This window comes from Ovis canadensis, chromosome 8 (assembly GCF_042477335.2).
Source record: "Ovis canadensis isolate MfBH-ARS-UI-01 breed Bighorn chromosome 8, ARS-UI_OviCan_v2, whole genome shotgun sequence".
Classification (NCBI taxonomy): domain Eukaryota; kingdom Metazoa; phylum Chordata; class Mammalia; order Artiodactyla; family Bovidae; genus Ovis; species Ovis canadensis.
This window is the reverse complement of record NC_091252.1, coordinates 86,012,145-86,022,262: the sequence shown is the minus strand read 5'-3', so window position 1 is coordinate 86,022,262 and position 10,118 is coordinate 86,012,145.

Here is a 10,118-nt window from a genome sequence, read left to right as displayed (position 1 = left end):
TACAGAAAGGGAGACTCCTTGCAGGGTCTGAGAATGGGCTTTTGTCTAACACTGAGAAGTGAATTGTTCCATGCTGACAAAGCAAGGGGCTTTTTTGGGAAGGGGCTACAAGGTGGAGAGCAGCAGGGTAAGGGAACCCAGGAGAACTGCTCTGCCACATGGCTTGTAGACTCAGGTTCTCTGGTGATGGAGTTAGTTTCTGGGTCATCTCTGGCTAATCATTCTTACTCAGGGACCTTCCTGGTGTCAGAAATGTGTTCTGGTGAGTTTTATTGATATTTCTGACAGTTTATTTATATAGTGCTTCAGTTCAGTTCAGTTCAGTTCAGTCGCTCAGTCGTGTCCGACTGTTTGTGACCGCATGAATTGTAGCACACCAGGCCTCCTTGTCCATCACCAACTCCCAGACTTCACTCAAACGCATGTCCATCGAGTCGGTGATGCAATCCAGCCATCTCATCCTCTGTCGTCCCCTTCTCCTCCTGCCCCAAATTCCTCCCAGCATCAGAGACTTTTCCAACGAGTCAACTCTTTGCACGAGGTGGCCAAAGTATTGGAGTTTCAGCTTTAGCATCATTCCTTCCAAAGAACATCCAGGACTTATCTCCTTTAGAATGGACTGGTTGGATCTCCTTGCTGTCCAAGGGACTCTCCAGAGTCAATTCCAACACCACAGTTCAAAAGCATCAATTCTTCAGTGCTCAGCTTTCTTCACAGTCCAACTCTAACATCCATACATGATCACTGGAAAAACCATAGCCTTGACTAGACAGACCTTTGTTGGCAAAGTGATGTCTCTGCTTTTTAATATGCTATCTAGGTTGGTCATAGCTTTCCTTCCCAGGAGTAAGCATCTTTTAAGTGCATGCCAGAACTAGAAGTCACTTCCACTTACTATGGTGTTTATAGTTTATGAGCTTCATAAAATTAGTCCACATAATACTATATTTATTACAAGTATGATAGATATTTTAATGAACTGCCCACTCACTTTTAGTCACTGGAAACACTTATGTTGATTATAGACTTAAAAAAATATGGACTTCCTTGGTGGTCCAGGGATTAAGACTCCATGTTTCCAATGCAGGGGCATGGGTTCGGTCCCTGGCGAGGCAAGTACTACATGCTGCATGGTGTGGGCCCCCACCCCCTAAAAAAGCCACAGCCGTTGGTGACAACATGGATGGACCATGAAAGTGAAAGTGAAAGTCGCTCGGTCGTGTCTGACTCTTTGCTCGGTCGTGTCTGAACCATATAGTCCATGGAATTCTCCAGGCCAGAATACTGGAGCGTGTAGCCTTTCCCTTCTCCAGGGGATCTTCCCAACCCAGGGATTGAACCCAGGTCTCCCGCATTGCAGGTGGATTCTTTACCAGCTGAGCCATTAGGGTGGTCCAAGAATACTGGAGTGGGTAGCCTATCCCTTCTCCAGTGAATCTTCCGGACCCAGGACTCGAACTGGGGTCTCCTGCATTGCAGACGGATTCTTCACCAACTGAGCTATCAGGGAAGCTAAGGGGAATAAGTCAGACAGAGAAAGACAAATATTGTATGCCTTTGCATGTGGAACCTAAAAAACAAAACAAATGAACAGAATCATAGATACAAAGAACAAACAAGTGGTTGTCAGGGTGGGTGGAGGGAGAAAGAAGTAGGGGATGGAGATTAAGAGGAACAGACCTGCAGTTACAAAATAAATGAGGCAAGGGCATGAAAAGTACAATGTGGGGAACATAGTCAGTCAAGTTTAACATCTGTGCATGGTGACAGAAAGTAGCTCGATTTACTGACTTACGGTGATCATTTTGAAATATATAGAAAAATTTAATCACTATGCTGTATGCCAGGAACTAACATAGTGTTGTATGTCAGTTATATTTCAAACACAAATAACAACCTCAGAAAAAGAGATTAGGTTTGTGTTTACCAAAGGCGGGGTCGAGGTGGAAGTGCTGGGAGAGGGGGAATTGAATGAAGTTAGCCAAAAGGTACAAACTTCCAATTATAAGATAAGTAATCACTAGGGGTGTAATATACAGTATAGTAAATGAAATTAACACTGCTGTATGTATGATATATCTCATCAGAGGATGAGATGGTTGGATGGTATCACTGACTCAATGGACATGAACTTGAGCAAACTTCGGGAGATAGTGAAGGACAGGGAAGCCTGATGGGCTGCAGTACATGGGGTCTCAAAGAGTCAGACATGACTTAGCGACTGAACAACAATGTTACATGTTAAATTTCTTAAGTGGGTAAATCTTAAGAATTCTCATCACAAGTAAAAAACGTTTTTTTTCTTTTGTATCTAAATGAAGTGATGGATATTTACAAAACTTGTGGTAATCATTTTACGGTGTATATAAGTCAAAGCATTATCTTGTATACCTTAATCTTATATGTTTTTGTACATCAATTATATCTCAAAAATGGAAGAAAAAATAGATTACTAAAAAAAACAAAAAAAAATTTAAAAAGTCACATTGTAGAATACAGCACCCTTTAAAAACTGAACTCAACCAAATTAAATCAGATACACTAGATAGTTTGAAGACTCTCAGAGAAGCTTAATGAATAGTTTGAAATAATTTAAAATACAATTTAGAATATATCTAAACAGCGTGAATTATAGTAACACTTTGCTGTTGAGGAGAAATCATTAGTTTTGCATTTAACATAGAGTTGCACAATAGGAAAAGATGAATTGGGAGAATTGTGCCTCTATGAATACAAGCGAGCAGTGAAAATCCATACTACACAGTTACTTCATTGGATGGTTAGACATTTCCTTGTAATATGAGAATTTTTTTTTCTTTTTACCTTGAAACTACATAATTAGCTGTCAGTTTTAGCTACCAGATACCACGTGATGCAATAGCAGAAGTGAGAAAAGCACATGTTATTTTTTCTGCTACAATCAGTTTCAGATCATCTTTTACAAAACATTTTGGCTGAAGCCCATCTTCCCCATGATGAACTAACAAACAAGGAACAAGGAATAGCAACAAAGATGAACAACATTTAAATGTTGTTTAAACTGATTTCTACAATAATGAATGAAAATTGTCAGTGGGAGACAGTAATATTTATCCAGGGAAAAAAGGTATAAAATGGAAAGCTAGTGACATATGCTTTTCATGAACATGTTTTGCCTTATTAGCAGGTATGTGCTAAACATGTAATTGCACTTATTTTAATATTTAACAAATCAGATAGTAATTTTGTTTTCCATTTTTTCTGATGTTTTTGTGTATTATGTAAGACATTTTCTCTTATTTTTTCCCCACAATATTGAATGCCTGAAATTTGTTCCTGTCAGGATGCCATCCATTTTAATTGCTATCAAAATATTTTTTGTCTTTTCATAAAAGTAAAGCTTATCTCAAAGGAGTGTGCTTGATTTCTCAAAGACTCCTTTGAAAAGCTCCTATCTACCCACGGTAATTTGAATTCTCCTTCATTTCTCTCTCTTTTGGAAAGGACTCCTTTGGTCTCCCTTCTGAGCCATAAGATTCGTCTTTGCGAGATAGTACTTAGCTTCTCTGCTTCTCGTGGAGAACATGAATTTGGTCACTGGCACTCCTTGGCTGAATTTACAGCAAGTCATGCTCATTTTCTCACAAAGGCTTTGGCTGCTTCTAAGTCGCTTCAGTCGTGTCCGACTCTGTGCGACCCCATAGATGGCAGCCCACCAGGCTCCCCCATCCCTGGGATTCTCCAGGCAAGAACACTGGAGTGGCTTGCCGTTTCCTTCTCCAATGCATGAAAGGGAAAGTTGAAAGTAAAGTCCCTCAGTCATGACTGACCCTCAGCGACCCCATGGACTGCAGCCTACCAAGCTCCTCCATCCATGCGATTTTCCAGGCAAGAGTACTGGAGTGGGGTGCCATTGCCTTCTCTGTCTCACAAAGGCAGGTTTACTCATTTGTTCCATAACCATTGGTGGGAAAGAGAATGGATTGGGTCCCGGCGTGAGCAGTTAAGTAATGCCCTGGAATAAGAGAGGAGAAGGAGAAGTAAAAATAAAAGGAGAGGAAATATGAGACAGAATGCTCTAAGTCATCAGAAGGTTTCAGATGGTGCCCAGCTGTTACTCATGTGAAGAACACTTGCCCAGGATTCCTTGAGTGGTTTATCGCCATCTCCATTGGCTCTCTCCAGTTGGGGGGGGGGGGGGACCTTCTCTTGATAGTTCTTGAAGACACCATCTAAGACTTTCTCTCAGGGTTTAGGATTTTGGTAGGGGTGGGGGTTGGGGTGGAGGGAAGGGAGTCTTTTTCACGTTGCTGTGAATCTCCCTGGAGGGAAAGAACCCAGAAAACTACTTGCTCAGATGGCGAGATGGGAAAATGGAAATATATAGAGAAACTTCTAATATTTATGTTGCAACAGTGAAGTCAGATTAGATTTTATTCTCTAGAAGTTTAAGCTGAATAAGAACACATGAGAACCATTCCTGTGTGTTCTAATGGGGTAAGATTCATGATGAAATATTCACCTTTAACTGAGAGTTGAGATATTTTCAGTTTACAGTTTTGGTTCTGAGTCTCCAAAGCAAGAGGGACACATAACTCCTTCTTAAAGGACAGCTGAGTTTACATGGGAGGGAAATTTGTGAGGGCCAAACAAGAAAAGAGAATTGAAAGACAGTGTGGTTAGCCAAGTTGGGGGGAGGGGATTTCCAGAGGATGGTGGAAGGGCACGGAAAGGAGGTGAAGGTTCTTGGCCTCAGGATGCTAAGCGTTTAGATTTCACTCCTATCTAGGCACCAGCCTATGGGCTTTATCAAGGTGAGGAGTTGCATCTGGGACACCGTATAAAGCTGAGAGTGAAAAGATGATTTAGAAAGACATCTCAGGGCCACAGAGAGACAACAGTAAAAGGGGACAGCAGGCATACTTCTCTATCTTCGCCCGAGAGATCTGTGTAAAACAAACGAGAAACCCTCTGCTGAGAATTAATAGCTATAGGCTGTCTTTACCTGGTTTTAGGGTTAGAATTTACTCTGCCTGACCCATCAAGGGATCTCCAGGTCACAAAACTAACATAAAAATGATTCCTGCTAGCAAAGATCCATGTGTGTCTACAGGACTAAACTAATAATCCTCCAGAAGAACACAGTCTCAAGTAGGCTGCTGACATTACCCATAGATAAAGGCCAGCCAAAGAAAACCTCATGGCTTAAACTTAGAAATTGCATCAAGACTCAAAGCACAGTAAGTGAAACAAGTCTATCCAACTCAGTAGGAACCATTATATATATATGGTTAAAACTCCCTGCTCCGGTGAACCAGCGTTTTAGACAAAGCAGCATAAAGAATCCATGAACTAGATGATTGATCTGAAGAAATTAATCAAAATTCAGCAGAGAGTTTCATTCTGAAACTGAGAGAGAGATATAAGAGAAAGCTATACAATAAGAGAGCCAACCTACATCTAACAGGACTTTCAAAAGCAGAAAGGAAAAAAATGAGGGAGAGGAAATTTTCAAAGAGCTAGGAATTTCCCAGATTCTTATGAAAGACGTTAATTCTCAATTTCTGGAAACAACAAACCCCAAGAAAGATACACATGAATAAATTAATTACTAGATGTACCCTAGTGAAATTTCAAAATATCTTTAAGATCTTAAAAGAGAAAAAGGAGAAAAAATTAAAAGTGACTATTGATAAAATATAGGCTATCTGTAATGGAAAGACAATCAAATTGACAACAGACTTCAGATTAGTTTAAAAAAATTCTGAGCCATCATCTCTTCAAATATGACTTTTTCCTTGTTTTCTTTTACCTCTTCCTTTGGGATTCCAGGGAAATGTGGGGTAAACTTCATTGTGTCTGCCATGTCTCTTACTCTTTCTTCTGTATTTTTTCACCCTTTGGACTTTTTGTACCTCATTCCAGATCATTTCTTTTTAATTACCTTCCAGTTTACTAATTCTCTCTTCAGCCATGTATAACCTGCTATTAGATGCATGTATTGAATTCCTAATTTTAGTTACTCAGTTTTACAGTCATAGGTTATTCCATATATCAAGTGTATATAATTTCTAGTGCTACATTGAATTTCCATCTTTTTTAGACCCTTAAACATGCTAAGTATGGCTATTTTAAATTCCTGCCTGATAGTTCTAAAATCTAAAACAGTAAGTAGTTACTAGCCACATTTGGCTCTTGAGCACTTGAAATGTGGCAAGTCTGACTTGGGATATTGTAACTGTAAAATGCATGCCAGATTTTGAAGACTTGGTACAAAAAATGTCCAGTATCCCATTATGAATTTTATATTGATTTTATATTTATATTGATTACATGCTGAAATAGTTTGAAATAGCAATTTGGGTTAAGGGACCTACTTCCCTTAAGCAGTAGTAAGAAAGGCCCAAAGATCAGAAAGGAGGGGATCTACTTCCCTTCAGCAGTAACGAGATGGAACCAGAGAGCAGTAGGGAAGTGACTTGCTGGTCCTTCAAGGGCCGAGAGAAGCAGGGAAGGGGCCTACTTCCCTCAGCAGTAGTAAGAAGGGACCAGAGAACAGTAGAGAAATTACCTACTTGCCTTCAGCATTAGTAAGAAGGGACCAGAGAACAGTAGGGAAATTACCTACTTGCCTTCAGCATTAGTAAGAAGGGACCAGAAAGCAGTAGAGAAGGGACCTGGTGGTCCTTTAAGGGCAGAGAGCAGTAGGGAAGGAACCTACTTCAGTTCATCAGTAATACGAAAGGACCACAAGGAGCTCTGTGCACAGATCATCAATTCAGTTCAGTCGCTCAGTCGTGTCTGACTCTTTGCGACCCCATGAACTACACCACGCTAGGCCTCCCTGTCCATCACCGACTCCTGAGTTCACCCAAACCCATGTCCATTGAGTTGGTGATGCCATCTAACCATCTCATCCTCTGTCCTCCCCTTCTCCTCCTGCTCTCAATCGTTCTCAGCATCAGGGTCTTCTCAAACGATTCAGCTCTTCACATCAGGTGGCCAAATTATTGAAGTTTCAGCTTCAACATCAGTCCTTTCGATGAACACCGAGGACTGATCTCCTTTAGGATGGACTGGTTGGATCTCTTTGCAGTCCAAGGGACTCTCAACAGTCTTCTCCAACACCACAGCTCAAAAGCATCAATTCTTTGCCACTCAGCTTTCTTTATAGTCCAACTCTCATGTCCATACATGACTACTGGAAAAACCAAGGCCTTGACTAGATGGACCTTTGTTAACAAAGTAATGTCTCTGCTTCTTAATATGTTGTCTCGGTTGGTCATAACTTTCCTTCCAAGGAGTCTTTTAATTTCATGGCTGCAATCACCATCTGCAGTGATTTTGGAGCCTAGAAAAACAAAATCAGCCACTGTTTCCATTGTTTCCTCATCTATTTGCCATGAAGTGATGGAGCCAGATGCCATGATCTTAGTTTTCTGAATGTTGAGCTTTAAGCCGACTTTTTCACTCTCCTCTTTCACTTTCATCAAAGAGGATCTTTAATTCTTCTTCACTTTCTGCCATAAGGGTGGTGTCATCTGCATATCTGAGGTTATTGATAGTTCTCCTGGCAATCTTGATTCCAGCTTGTGCTTCCTCCAGCCCAGTGTTTCTCATGATGTACTCTGCATATAAGTTAAATACGCAGGGTGACGATTTACAGCCTTGACATACTCCTTTTCGTATTTGGAACCAGTCTGTTGTTCCATGTCCAGTTCTAACTGTTGCTTCCTGACCTGCATATAGGTTTCTCAAGAGGCAGGTCAGGTGGTCTGCTTTCCCATCTCCTTCAGAATTTTCCACAGTTTATTGTGTTCCATACAGTCAAAGGCTTTGGCATAGTCAATAAAGCAGAAATAGATGTTTTTCTGGAACTCTTTTGCTTTTTCGATGATGCAGTGGATGTTGGCAATTGAATCTCTGGGTCCTCTGCCTTTCCTAACACCAGCTTGAACATCTGGAAGTTCATGGTTCATGTATTGCTGAAGCCGCGCTCTGGAGAGCAGCGGCTGAGACAGAGGACAGGAGCCAGGCAGCTGCGAAGGCTCAGAAGAGCAGATCATGGGCTTGAGGTTTTCAGGGCGGCTCTGGGTCCCTTCCCCGGGCTCCAGGACTCCCACTTCCCGGGGCCGGGCAGAGCCCTGGGGGCCTCAGCAGCATTTCCTGTAGCGTTCTGGCCCCCTCTTCTCCTAGCGTCACCTCCCAAACTCCCCTCACTACTGCTTCACCAAGGCACCCCTGTTCTGGCCTGGAGAGCCAGCAAGTAGGCCAGGGGAGCCACTGAGGAGTAAAGGACCCAGGGGAAGGGAAAGAGGAGAGGACTGCGACGCCTCCCTGCAAGAAGTTTCACGAGCCCCCGCGCACACCACCACCCCCATTCAGGTTGTAACTCACCCAACTTCCATGCGCCCCATGGCAGGTTCATCCCGGACTCACTGCCAGGAGTCCCGCTGAACCAGACAATGAGAAGTAAGTCCAGGAAGCCAAGTCATTTTTGAGATTGCATCCAAGTACTGCATTTCAGTCTCTTTTGTTGACCATGATGGCTACTCCATTTCTTCTGAGGGATTCCTGCCCACAGTAGTAGATATAATGGTCATCTGAGTTAAATTCACCCATTCCAGTCCATCTTAGTTCGCTGATTTCAAGAATGTTGATGTTCACTCTTGTCACCTCCTGTTTGACCACTTCAATTTGCCTTGATTCATGGTCCTGACATTCCAGGTTCCTATTCAATATTGCTCTTTATAGCATCAGACCTTGCTTCTATCACCAGTCGCATCCACAACTGGGTGTTGTTTTTGCTTTGTCTCCATCCCTTCATTCTTTCTGGAGTTATTTCTCCACTGATCACCAGTAGCATATCGGGCACCTACCAACCTGAGGAGTTCATCTTTCAGTGTCCTGTCTTTTTGCCTTTTCATACTGTTCATGGGGTTCTCAAGGCAAGAATACTGAAGTGGCTTGCCATTCCCTTCTCCAGTGGACCATATTCTGTCAGACCTCTCCACCATGACCCATCCGTCTTGGGTGGTCCCACATGGCATGGCTTGGTTTCATTGAGTAATACAAGGCTGTGGTTCACGTGATCAGATTGGCTAGTTATCTGATTGTGGTTTCCGTCTGTCTGACCTCGGATGCCCTCTTACAGTGCCTACTGTCTCACTTGGGTTTCTCTTACCTTGGATGCGGGGTATCTCTTCACGGCTGCTCCAGCAATGCGTAGCCACTCTCCTTACATTGGACGTGGGGTAGCTCCTCTGAGATATTTAATCAATAGAATTTGATGAGGCCAGACGAGAAATCCAAGCTAGGTTTTATTGGTGTTCCTGAAACTAGGGTCTGGCTGCTTCCTGCTCAAAAGCCATTAAAGAGGTCATGTTGATGGAAAGGAAAGTTTGCCTTATTTTGGATGCCAGCAATGGCAGAGGGGACCGGGGTAGAGGAGTTTCATGGTGGATTGGTGGTAAAGAGTCTGCCCAGAATTTACCCATCAGTGCAGGAGGTGTGGGTTCAATCCCTGCCTCAGAAAAATTCGTTGCAGAAGGAAATAGCAACCCACCCCAGTATTCTTGCCTGGAAAATCCCATGGACAGAGGAGTCTGGCAGGCTACAGTCCATGGGGTCACAAAGAATCACACACTTAGCGACTAAACAACATATGGAGGTGAGGGGGCTGTGGGAAGGATGGACATCTGTCCAAAGGCTGACTCCCCTCAACTGACAATCAGTGGGCAAGAACTTTTATAGACAGAGGGAGGGGGCTTCATACAGAAAGAGCACAGTCAGCTCTGACAGTCATCTCCAAATGGTCGTGGATGGTCTGACCAAAGTCATCTTGATTGTTTCAAGTTCAATTAATTTTTGGTTCCATGGTTGGCTTGTTCTCATCTCCTTGAGGACAATTCTTGGAATTGTGGCAGCTTAAATCATGGCTACAGTCTGGTCATCATGTAGCTAATTTCTTCCAACAGGTGGGAATTTATGTATCTATAAGACAGCTCACAGGATAGAGCTCAGAATATTATCAATAGCCCTTGAGAAGGACCTCAAAGTCCTTGACGATGCTTAATGACTACATTATTCTTATTTGGTCTCCTTTGACTATTTTCCTTAGTTTCTTCATTTTCTCACTT